This window comes from Nipponia nippon, unplaced genomic scaffold, assembly GCF_047370975.1.
Source record: "Nipponia nippon isolate SJK-2023a ecotype South Korea unplaced genomic scaffold, ASM4737097v1 scaffold_4, whole genome shotgun sequence".
In the NCBI taxonomy this organism is placed as follows: Eukaryota; Metazoa; Chordata; class Aves; order Pelecaniformes; family Threskiornithidae; genus Nipponia; species Nipponia nippon.
In genome coordinates this window covers 71,585,063-71,597,509 of record NW_028262358.1, presented here as the reverse complement: position 1 = coordinate 71,597,509, position 12,447 = coordinate 71,585,063, and the positions used below count along the sequence as shown (strand labels likewise).

The following is a 12,447-nucleotide window of genomic DNA, read 5'->3' as shown; positions in this document are numbered from 1 at the left end:
CATCCCTCCCTTCTTTGAGATTTCATGTCTAGATGAGGTGTGGGAGGCGAACACGTTGAAGTACATTCCTCACCCACTCTTTTTTTTCTAATAGTCTTATTTATTCACCTTCACAGAATAGGTGGATTAGAAGCAAAATAAAAGAGAAAAAATATCACATGCTTTCCTGACTCGGCTCTTGTGACGTAAGAAGGGAAGGGCTCCATGGAGGAAAAGAACTATAAAATGTATTAGGCCATGGTACATTTATCAGCATGCTGAGAGGTTCATGGTTTCTTACAAGAACAAGTATTTTTGGATCATTCTTTGATGTCACATCTTTTAATGATTTGGAACAACCATGAAGCTTAAGTTCGTCACTCGTAGTACAGTCTTGTGCTACAATACTATAAAGTGTTCCAAAACAGCAAGGAGCTCATTTCCATGCAAAAAAATGAACAGTCAGAAATATACCGCTGTGCTCCAGCACAAAGCACTTAAATGTATTGCAACTTAAGTTTTATAAACCTTGGTCTCCATTGACATTTTTCAGAAGTGATGAAGGCCAATCTGTGGAGGAAGTGTCAGCTCTTATATAAGGAGAGATTGCTCAGGCAGTGTTTTGCTGCCTTGGTTTTTCAGTTTGTGTAGGGGGAAACATCACCACATGCTTTGCTCTGCAAAAGGTTTAAAACGTATATTAGTAGCATCTTCCTGGAGAACTGTGTTTAAAAATAATTCTTCTGAGTGTAGGATTGCCTAGATGTTCACAAGTTCTGTCCCAGAAATGTCCTTCTTGGGACTAATTTAGATACTGTGGAAGCCAAGTCCCTATAACTTTTAAATAGATTTTACTTTTTTGAAAATGCTAGCTTGTGAGAGGATATATGGGCCAGCATACTGCTGTGCATTACAGGGGTTTATTTAGAATAATGTTTGACACCTGGTATATATCGACATTTCAAAAACGCTATCAAGTACTCTGCTTTACACATGTGAAAATATGTATTAAAACTGTACTTTATTTTTATAAAGAATTTTCTGACTCTGTTTAAAAATGTAGTGGTGTACTAAAGGAAGTTTGTCAGAGCTATCTGTTGTGCCAGTAAGACAGGTTTGGGAAGCAAATGGGGAAAGTGTTAACGGACATGTGAAAAATACTTTCTGGACAAGTGAGGAGGGTTGGGGAAGGTGTTTGAACAGGCCTGTGGCTCAATACAGACCATACAAACAACCAGAGCACAACATAAAGCATACCAATGGAATAGTCTGGAAAAGGAGCTGTCAAAAAAAGGAAGATGGTTTGGTCAAAAAAAATCCAGAACAAATTGGCTACAGAAGAAAGGAAAGCAGTGATCCAGGCACTCAGCATTTCCTGCTGGATGGTATAGCACTACACAGCCAACTCGTTTACTTGGCATTTAATATTGCCAAGTGATTGAGCCTGACATTGTCTTTTTGCTTGTGTATTTGTTCAAATTCATTATCTGTGTTTGTTCCACTAAGGCAGTTTTTCTAGCAGCTCTAATAGTTTGGCTTCGTTAACAGATGGAAATCACATAATAATGATATTAATTTTATATGGGATGATTCTGTTCTGAGTGCTGAGAACATCAGAAGGCTTTTTTTTCAAGTGTGGTTTTCCTACTCTGTATGCAAGATTTAAGATTCTTTAAATTATCCTCTTTCTTCTTCAGAAATCAAACCATCGTATGTTGGCTGGTAGTCAAAAATAACTGCATCCCTTTGTCTTTTTCTTTGCTTGCTTTCTTAATCTCTGGGTTTTTTGCAGAAAGGTACTGGCTTAAGGAGGTGTCACTTGAGGTGGCCAAAAACCCTCTTAATTCACTATAGGACTAAAACTGTAATTTCCTGAGGCATAAGGAACTCCTCTTTCTTTAGATGCTTCTTCCAAATTTTGATTTACTGTGGATCCCCTTTGAAGTAGGCTTCCCTCACTGTTCATCTTCTCACCCCATATAAACTCCCCAAGTGATAATCACAGAATCATAGAATTGTTTAGGTTGGAAAAGACCTTTAAGATCATAAAATCCAACCGTTAACCTATCACTGCCAAGTCACCACTAAACCATGTCCCTGAGTGCCACATCTACATGTCTTTTAAATACCTCCAGAGGTAGGGACTCAACCACTGGGCAGCCTATTCCAGTGCCTGACTACCCTTTCGGTGAAGAAATTTTTCCTAATATCCAACCTAAACCTCCCCTGGAGCAACTTGAGGCCATTTCCTCTTGTCATATCACTTGTTACTTGGGAGAAGAGACTGACCCCCACCTCGCTGCAACCTCCTTTCAGGTAGTTGCAGAGAGCAATAAGGTCTCCCCTCAGCCTCCTGTCCTCAGACTAAACAACCCCAGCTCCCTCAGCCGCTCCTCATAAGACTTTTGCTCTAGACCCTTCACCAGCTTCATTGTCCTTCTTTGGACACGCTCCAGCACCTCGATGTCCTTCTTGTAGTGAGGGGCCCAAAACTGAACACAGTATTCGAGGTGCGGCCTCACCAGTGCCGAATACAGGGGCATGATCACCTCCCTGGTCCTGCTGGCCACACTATTCCTGATACAAGCCAGGATGCCATTGGCCTTCTTGACCACCTGGGCACACTGCTGGCTCATATTCAGGTCCTTTTCTGCCAGGCAGCTCTCCAGCCACTCTTCCCCAAGCCTGTAGCGTTGCATGGGGTTGTTGTGACCCAAGTGCAGGATCTGGCACTTAGCCTTGTTGAACCTCATACGATTGGCCTCGGCCCATCAATCCAGCCTGTCCAGATCCCTCTGTAGAGCCTTCCTACCTTCAGGCAGATCAACACTTCCACCCAACTTGGTGTCATCTGCAAATTTACTGAGGGTGCACTCGATCCCCTCATCCAGATCATTGATAAAGATATTGAACAGGACCGGCCCCAACACTGAGCCCTGGGGAACACCACTCATGACCGGCCACCAACTGGATTTAACTCCATTCACCACCACTCTTTGGGCCCAGCCATCCAGCCAGTTTTTTACCCAGCAAAGCGTATGCCTGTCCAAGCCATGAGCAGCCAGTTTGTCCAGGAGAATGCTGTGGGAAATGGTGTCAAAGGCCTTACTAAAGTCTAGGTAGACACCATCCTCATCCACTAAGTGGGTCACCTTGTCATAGAAGGAGATCAGGTTAGTCAAGCAGGACCTGCCTTTCATAAACCCATGCTGACTGGGCCTGATCTCCCGGTTGTCCTTTGCATGCCGTGTAATGGGACTCAAGGTGATCTGCTCCATAACATTCCCCGGCACCGAGGTCAGGCTGACAGGCCTGTAGTTCCCTGGATCCTCCTTCTGTCCCTTCTTGTAGGTGGGTGTCACATTTGCCAACCTATAATGAAAAGGTAGAATTTGCATTGGTCTCTGAAAATCATCATTAGCAAATGATTAAAGGTCTTGATTCTTGAGCTCTTCTGACTAAAGCCTTCTGCAGTGAACGCCCAACTTCCAGCAGCTAAAGCTAGTCCATGTGCACCAGCAGCTTCCACCACATTTTTAAATTGTGGATCAAGATTTTTTTTCCAAAATAATTTTATCACAGCCCTTTAGTGGGTGTACACATTGGGACTACCATGTTGCAGTGAATCCACCATGTCATCAGACAGTGCAGGAGATGCACAAGTCCTGCAGGTGCCAGAATCTCTGAGTACATTTAAGGTTCATTCCCATGGTGAAAAAAGAAAAAAAGAAGGAAAAGCTTATCCTGTAGCTCTAGATGGGGAACCAGTCTGAAGGCAGCAGAAGTGGACTCAACAGTTTTAAGCAGTGAAGTCCATATGAGTAAGCTTTTCATCATTGTTGCAATTTTGTTCTCATGACCAGAAATAAAAAGTAACAAAAGTGTTAAAGCAGATCTGTTCTTGTGAGATTTTCATATGAGCCTTAAAATGTGGATACTACTAGGCCATGAAAAGGGAAAGAATTTGGCCAAACTGGGATTTTTCTGATGCAAAATCCAACCACCTTTTCTATCTATTGAACTCTAAAGTTGAATCCACTAGAGCTTCCAGTCCAATGCTCATTAATGCACCAGTGCTGAGGTCTGAATTTAATTCTTTAGGAGTTTTCTTTGTATGAGAACGATGCTATAAAAGTAATGTCACTAATGCAGCATTATAAGGCAATGAATGTCATTATGTTTTATCTGGCTGATACGCCAAAAATTTAATAGGTAATAAAGACCTCCTCAGTTCTTTCTCTCGAGGTAACTTCCTCTCATGCCTGTTATTTTCACAGCCAAAACCTGTATTTGTCCATGGTAACACCTCTGAGTTGTGAAGAAGGTTTTAACACATATTATCTCAGCTCAATCCCCTCATCGGCAGAGGATTCTGCTTGACAAAATCTTGTCAGGGCACTTCCAGATACTCCTTAGGGTTGTGTGTTATTATTAATTGAAGAAAAGACTTGGCTATCAGGAAGAAAAGCCTCCTATCAGTGAAATGGAGCTATGGGACATAGAGATGGTGGAGATTAGTTTTAACACCTAAAAAAAGCAGTAAGTGGGAAATTGTCCATAGTGGACCAGAAGGTGTTAATTACTAACAGTCAGCATGGGTGCAAGCATCAGCAGCTTGCCACCAAAAATAAATTACTTCTAAAAGCCACCTCACATATGCTACAAATGAAAACAACACATCTACTAGACATCATTAAAAAAGAAAAAATATGGAACTGCTATTTTTTGTTATTCTGGAAAACAAGAAATGAGGGAGAAGTAAAGATGTCTTTTGAACAGAAGGGAACCATAAAGCCTTCAGGGCCAGATTCTGTGCAAGTAGTGTTCCACATTGCAAGCTGTTCTTTTAATTTTAGTGCAACAAGTTACCAAGTATTTTCAGCCCACCATTACTGAGGGGTAGCAATAATTTGCTAGTTCAGAAAAGGTTTTATGAATCTGTGTTTGTCTGGCTGAATTCTGCTTATAGTCTTAAGTGGTGAAGTTATAGCTGGAAGTTTTCAATGGAAATATGGTTTTCCCTAGAGTAGCTGTAATGTCTTAGATTTGACATATAATCAGATGTGATCTGTGCCCCTAAGTCAGCTACAGAGTCCTGTGAGACTATTAAGGATTGCAGTCCTGTTACTGAAATATCATTTTTTATGCATTTCTATCTAGGATTGGTTTATGACATCAGTATCTCAATCATATGTAAATTCCTGATTTATTTACTATTCAAATATGTAACTCCATTCAGATACATGAAAAAAAAACCTACCCTGACATCCTTCCTACTCCCCCAAAACTGACTGAAGCAGGCTACTTGAAGGAAAGTAGAACACTTCATAGGAGTTGGTCTGGTTTACTGCGGTGCTTGTCAACTGTTTATTGAATGACAGAAAGGGTAATGTCTTCTTTTTTACTCAATTTCTTTCTGCTAGCAATGTTATATTAACACAAAGCTAGGATTATGCACTTAACTTAGGTTGACTACCAGAATTTCTTTGATGTTAACACCTTTTTTTGTTGACTGCCCATAAGAACATACCTGGGACACAAAGAGAGTACATGATTTAAGCTGATCAAACTATATTAGATATAATGTACTTTGGGCAATATGTGTTGTACCATTGAGATGAAATGTCTTCTGGAAAGGCATCGATCCCGTCAGCATTTTCAACTAGAAGCCTTCAGAAATATGGGACTTTCTGTTCACTGAGGATGACAGGGAGTGATTTTGATTAGAAAAGATGCATTTCATCATTGTTCCATTTCCTAAGTATGCTCATGCTTCTGCTGTAGAACAAAGAGCTCGGTTATCCCTCCAGTGTTGAACAAAACCTGCACAAGCTGCAGCCAAGCAGCCTTATGGTCCTCTCTACCTGTGACAGAAGTGGTCCTCAGTCCCTCAAGATGACAACCCAGCCCATGCACTGGCCTGCAAACGCATGGCAGATGTTGCAAAGCACAGCAGCGTTTCCCTTGAAGCACAGGGAAGGCACGTCAAGCCGGCCCAGCTCCTCATGTCCCTCCCGCTGTAAGGGGCCAGGCTAACCCTGGGTTGTAAAAATGAAACATGGCAGTGAGTGTGGCTTGGGACCAGTGAAAAATAATGACCTTCATGTCTTCGGTATTCTCATTGCAGCACTGCAGAGTCTCCCTGCTGTGTTGCGCTTTTCAGTCTGCAGTGCACTTTCTCCTAATTACTCTGGGCTTCTAATCAGGGATGCCAAACTGTGTGGGATATGTTTATTATAAAAATGGGCAGCCAAACAGTCCTTTTGTCTGGGCTTTGAAGAGCCCTTTTCATATTCAGAGGGAATTCTGTACTTCAGGAGAAATGAAACTAGAATTCTGGCTATTTACAGGCACTTCAAATTGCAGGGATCTTTTTTGTAACGTGCAATTTTCTGTGTTGGATAGCATGCTCACAGGAGCAAGAATTATGATGTATTATGTGTTCGGCATTTGCCTATCACATCATGGACACCACAGCAAGCTAGCTAGAAAAAAGCAGTATGACTAGAGCCAGATTCCTGTTTAGTCCCATTTACATACTCATTATGTTTGTGTTTGAATTTTCCCTCTATTTTCAAATGAGTTTTAAAAATTTCCTGCTGTAACATGCTGAATGCTGCTGCGCTTTCTACTGCATGAACCTGTATTATTTTACTGCATAGGTGGTTACAATTCAGTGAGGTGTTAAACTTTTCCTGTATGTATAGTTTTCAGGGGACCTTGGGATCCTATTATTTATGATAGTTTCCCAAAACCACAGAATTTCCCTTCCCAGTCCAATGAAGTCTTTTCACATTCTTAGTGAAAACAGATGCAATTTCAACAGAGTATGATTTATTCCACGTAGCTGGTAGGAAGACAAGGTAAAAAATGATAGACCACGTTGCTGATACGAAGGCAGGGTTAAAACCATAGACGTGACCTTTCTGCCTTTTGCCTTGTTTTGTTTTGCTATTCCTAGTGGAGAGGTTAGGTGGGTTTTTTTAGTCCTTGGGGTTTTTCATTGTCAGCTGTCCTTGTTACGCCAGCCAGCAGACAGATGCTTTCTGCTTTGGCCCTGCTGCTCCTGTCCACCCACCCAAGGGACCAGGCATCTCAGGGCATCTCAGGGCTTAGTCAATTTTCATTTTCATCAGGTGTGTTTTGCTTTGCCAGCTGTTTAGCAAGGTACAAATAAACACAGAGAGGAATCCTGGCCCCACACATAGTGAAAATGTGTTGGCAGGTAAAGGCACAAAAGAAACCTCAGCCCTTTCTTTCCAGTGTTTTTATTTCTCTGTTCTGTGCTCCTGATTGTCAGGTTAGGCACCTGCTGTCCAAACCCGCAGCACGCATCCTGTGTTACAAAATATGTGTCCTTCTGTTAATCCTGGCCAAAGCAGCATGGTCTATCCTCCTGCCTCACATCATTGAAATAAATCATGTACATCCCACAGCACATACAAATTGAAAATTGGAAAGTACTGTTTCTTTAGGGTGCAGGTGGCAGCAGTTAAGCATGAACACTGTGTGTCATGGTTTAATGATGCAAACACTAATACACTCCTGATGGCCCCCAAGCAATAAAGGCCAGGCCTAATCAAGCATCCATGCTATAACATTCTCTGTAATAGTATCTCATGATCCCTGATGCAGCTCATTCAGTCCAGAGATGCCTCTTGTTTTACTAGGTTGCTTTCAAAATAGCTTTGCTGCTCAAAGAGGTATCCTTTGTGCCATCAGAGACAAAAGAAGCTGCAAGAGGGCATCAAGCAAAAGGACATGAGCACCTCATTTTTCCTGTGCCTGCTGATGCAGACAAGAGGACAAAAAAAAAAAGGGACATCTCTGACCGTCCTCTTGACCTAAATGAGGAAATGGGAGGTCTTGTCCACACAGAGAAGTGTACTTGGACTAAGGTTGCATGTGAACTAAGGCTACCTCTCCTTGTAACAAAGTCCCTGGAGGATTCAAATCAGGTAGTTCAATGCACAGATGCTCAGGTCACTCTCACTTCAGGAAGTTCAGACCTGGTCATGTTTCTGGCTGCCAGTTTTATGCCCTCAACCAGTTTCTTCTAGAAACAGCATTCAGATTTGCACCATGGTTCAAAGACTGGTGCATATTTTATGAGAGCAAACCTTACAGGCACTAAGTGCAGTGAGCATAAAAGAAGTGCCAAGCTTTAGGCTGGCCGAAGCCCTGGGTGATGGACCATGTTTGCATCAAGACGCTGCATCGTTGCTGTGAGGCAATATCTGTACTGAATATACTACTTGAGAATAAGGCAGTTTTACCCTGGAGGTAAATGTACATACAGTTTAGGAACATTTAGCCAGATGTGGCCATTCCATGCCAGTAAGTCCATAAATAGAAACCACAGATGCGATAAAATGGGAGGCGATGCAGTTATTCAGCTCACAGCTGCAACATCATAGGTAGCTACCGGAATTTAGCAGAATCAAAAAACGATCCCAGTCTGGCATTTTATACTATGATGCTTTTCTTGGTGATTCCAGCACCTAAATCTGAGACTTGGGGCAAATCTGCAACATATTTGCAAGCATTTAAGTTTGGATCAGGATTTACATTTTGTTGCTGAGCCTGGGAAGCTCCCCCCTTACACGCTTTTCCAGGAGCCGTGCCAGCCTTTCAAACATGGTGCTAATCTGAACACAAGTCTGTGAGTACCTGTTTGAGAAGATAAACCTTCTCACTAGAGGCATGAGTGGGCAGGCTCGAGGAAGCTCTGAGGAAGTACAGTTTGAACACTCATGCATCTTGCTGCTTGATTTGTATCCCCATCTCAGCAGCTGCCGTTACATGTATTTGTATTTGTACCACAGGGTCAGATAGGGGCACAGATGTTATGGGTAAAAGAATCAAGGCTTTTGAGTGTGGGGAAAGCCAGGCGTTGCACAGTGCAAACCTGGAAGTGCTCAGATACCGTGGCAGTGAGCACATACGAAGCTTTGAAATTTGGCCCACATTATCAGAGCATTGCGAAGGGGTGAATGTGGTTCTTGGTAATTTTATTTGAGGGTAAAGCAGCTCTCTATCTAGCCAAGGTTGCCTTACAGTATGTCAAATAATAAATTGTCTCTTAAAGGTGTGAGCTGAATCACAAACAGGAGCATAACAGTTGATATTCTGTAGAATTAAGGGATAACTGTCCTTTGTAGTGTTAGTATATGGGTCTGGCTCTTAATACATAAACATCTCAAGTGCTGTTTACAAAACCAACTATCCCTTCATACCATAATGAGGAAAGTTAATGGTTCTGATAAAATAGTGTACCCTTGATCCTACAGCTGTAAGCAGAATGTGAGGGTTGTCTCTGCCACTTCATGCAGTATCAGTATTTGACTGTGATTTATTGAATATTTAAACATTCATCAATTCAAGCAGCTAGCCAGGGTAACAGGATCCACATTCAGCACACGTAGCTCCAGCGTTCATACGGGAGATTTGAAGTGTGGTTACAAGATGATAACTGTATTGCCTGAAGGAGATAAGTCCCGCTCTGCCAGAATGGTGCTTTGTATGTAATTAGTGTAAAAATTCAGAGGAATAGAGTTTATCCTTGCGATCGTCTTTCTCATTAAAAAAGAATCATAATGAAAGAACAAAGCAGTCCCTGCAGTGAATTGGATTGCCTTCCTAAGTTTTCATTAAATCAAAGACTCAGCAGCATCCCATTTTGCAGAGCCCAGTTGTAAACTGTACACAAGACTTGCAGCAAAGTCCCTATGAAGATCACATCCTTTCTGAAGGTTTGGAAGTGCAGTATATTTCTCTTACATGGGAAATAGCCCACCACTCCATTTTCTTTTCCTGATTTCATTAGCTTCTGTTAATAAGATGGTACTGGGACAGAGGGAAGAGCAAAGAGCATATGTGATGCTTCAGGTGACTCACAGCCACAACTATAAAACTTAATCTAAGTAATCTACCTTTTCTAAAATAAGGAACATGAGACAACATTAATCAAGGGAATAAAAAGCCATGCCAGTGGGAAGAAAGCTCTATTTTCAACTTATTCTTCTGGCTTACACTTAATACCAAGCCATAACACAAGCAGTAATTTCCTCTTCCTTCATCTCCCATTATTATCAGGGTAATCCATATAATTCTTGTTACAACTATTGTTGCATCTTTCATGCAAAAATATACAAATATCCTATAAGTTTTTTCACCATTTTGTAAGCATGTTTTTTCCTTTATATTTGGCTGAGCTGTTAGCCATTGGCATATGGTTACTTCGAACTCCTGTTGCATGTCTGGATGATAGTGCTATAATAATTGCAGCTTCATCTGAAAAAATGTTTACAAATTTAGCACTCAATATGCAAGCTGCAGTTGTGCTGTATGGTCTGCCTTCTGCTCATAAGCTGCCGAGCACAGGCGGGAGCACTGAGTCGCTTCTGGAAGATGCTCAGGATTCAGGGACCTGGGGACTCACCTCTTGGCTTATGTCTCCCTTTGGCTGCAGCTTTGCTTTGCAAACCCTGAGGATGTCTTAGACCCAGGTTGCTACTGAATAGAGCAGCTCAAGGTCGTTAACAACCAGCTCTGTTAGAACCATTCCCTACATTAACTTTCCTGATTTAGCATTAAAGAGAAAAGGAGAAGGATAATATATGCCGTCTGGCAGCCTCCTCCATTTCTTGCACACATTTCCCTGATGGGAGGAGGAATCTTTGAGGGAAGGTGGGAGCTTTGCTGACAGAAGTAGTGAGCACTCCGAATCCACAGGGGAGGGAGAGACCATGTGCATGTCTCGGAGGAGCACTTATCCTTTAGTTTTCAGTAATATGACAGTGATAGTCAATTCACAGGGATATTTTTGTAACTGTTACAGAAATATAGCAGCTGAGGTTTCAAAGGAAAATTATGCATCTGTACCTTTTCTGAGTTAAATATTCATGAACTTGCTTCTGTGCAGCTACTAGAATATTTACGCAATATCATTTGTCCATACTTCTCTGAATATCTGTCTGCGATCTGATACCTGGTTTGGTTTTGTTTAATTCTAAAAGAGGTTTTAATACCCCAGGGTAGGGGTGGGCTGTCACTGCTTTAATAAAATGGATCTGCACTGATTTGCACCGTTGATGATATAAGTGAAGGAGTTACATGTTCATGACCATCAATTATGACATACACTGTTTGTTTTCATGCCTGTTTGAAATCTTTTGTTTGGACACCCAAGTAACAAGTGATAGGACAAGAGGAAATGGGCTCAAGTGATGCTAGGGGAGATTTAGATTGGATATTAGGAAAAATTTCTTCATGGAAAGAGTGGTTGGCCACTGGAACAGACTGCCCAGGGAAGTGGTACAATCACAGTCCCTGGAAATATTCAAAAAATGTGTGGATGTGGTGCTTAGGGACATGGTTTAGAGGTGGACCTGGCAGTTAGGTTAACGGTTGGACTCAATGATCTCAGAGGTCCTTTCCAACCTTAAAAATTCTACGATTCTATGACGTGTTCTTGAGGGTCCTGTTAAGATTCCAGCTGCTTGGTGTACAAGAGGAACAACTAGTTAGTGCCCCCGTTTCCTATTTTTGGCATGTAAGAGGTTTGGCTCCGTTTTAAGGGACCTGTAGTGGTTTGACCTTATGGAGTGATCCGAAGTTTTTCCATGCACACACATGTAATTACATACATGCACACATATATATACCCATATACAAAAAACCCTATGTATTATCAGTAGAATTTATTTTTAGTATTATTTTATATTGCTTATCATCTCAAGATCCCAGTGAACTTGGGGGCCCAGTGGGCTTCATGCTTATTCATACAGGCGTATGATAAGAAACAGGCCATGGTGTAACCAGGAACATCTCATGTCCACTCACAGCTTTTGTAACAGTTCAAAGAGATCAATTGCCATAAAGGGGACAAAAGTTTGCCAATAACCATGCTTTCCATGTGAACCAAGTTGTCAGAGAGCTCTTCCCAAGCATTCCCTGAGGTTAATTCCTGAATGCATAGACACTGGTGGAGGATGCTATGGAGTCTTTCGCCACAGCATGCTGAAACCGTGGCTTAAGTTTTGTGTTAAGACAAAAGACATCTTGTGTTAAGACTTTTGTGTTAAGACTGTATTCCAAAGCTGAAGAGAGCAGCAAAAACGTTTGAAGGACTTCAGTGGATATCTGATGCCCTCATCACTGAGCCAAACCTAATGTTGTAGAAATGCTTGTTGGGAACTGGTCCGTGCTAAAGCTGGAGATAAGAGTGGAATCAGAATGGACTTGGCCATTGAGCCAGGCAGCCAGCAGTCACTGGGTTGAAATCATTGGGTTGAGTGCTTTCTAAGAAAAGCAGCTAGCTGAGGGGGGGGCAGGCTGGCAGGAGTTGAAGTGACAGAGGCAGCTTCACAATCAGAAGTCTGAGAGAGAAACATCTTTTTAAGTGGAGGCTGGAAATGGTCCTGGCCCAGCGCACTCATGAATGCTGGTTCGTGAGAAGCCACAGCA

General features: G+C 42.0%; 1 protein-coding gene across 4 annotated transcripts in view; it reads left to right on the top strand.

The window, feature by feature from the left end:
* Nucleotides 1–12,447, top strand: part of SLC35F1 (solute carrier family 35 member F1) — a 251,455-nt gene that overhangs the window by 144,254 nt on the left and 94,754 nt on the right. The gene's annotated exons all lie outside the window — the stretch shown is intronic.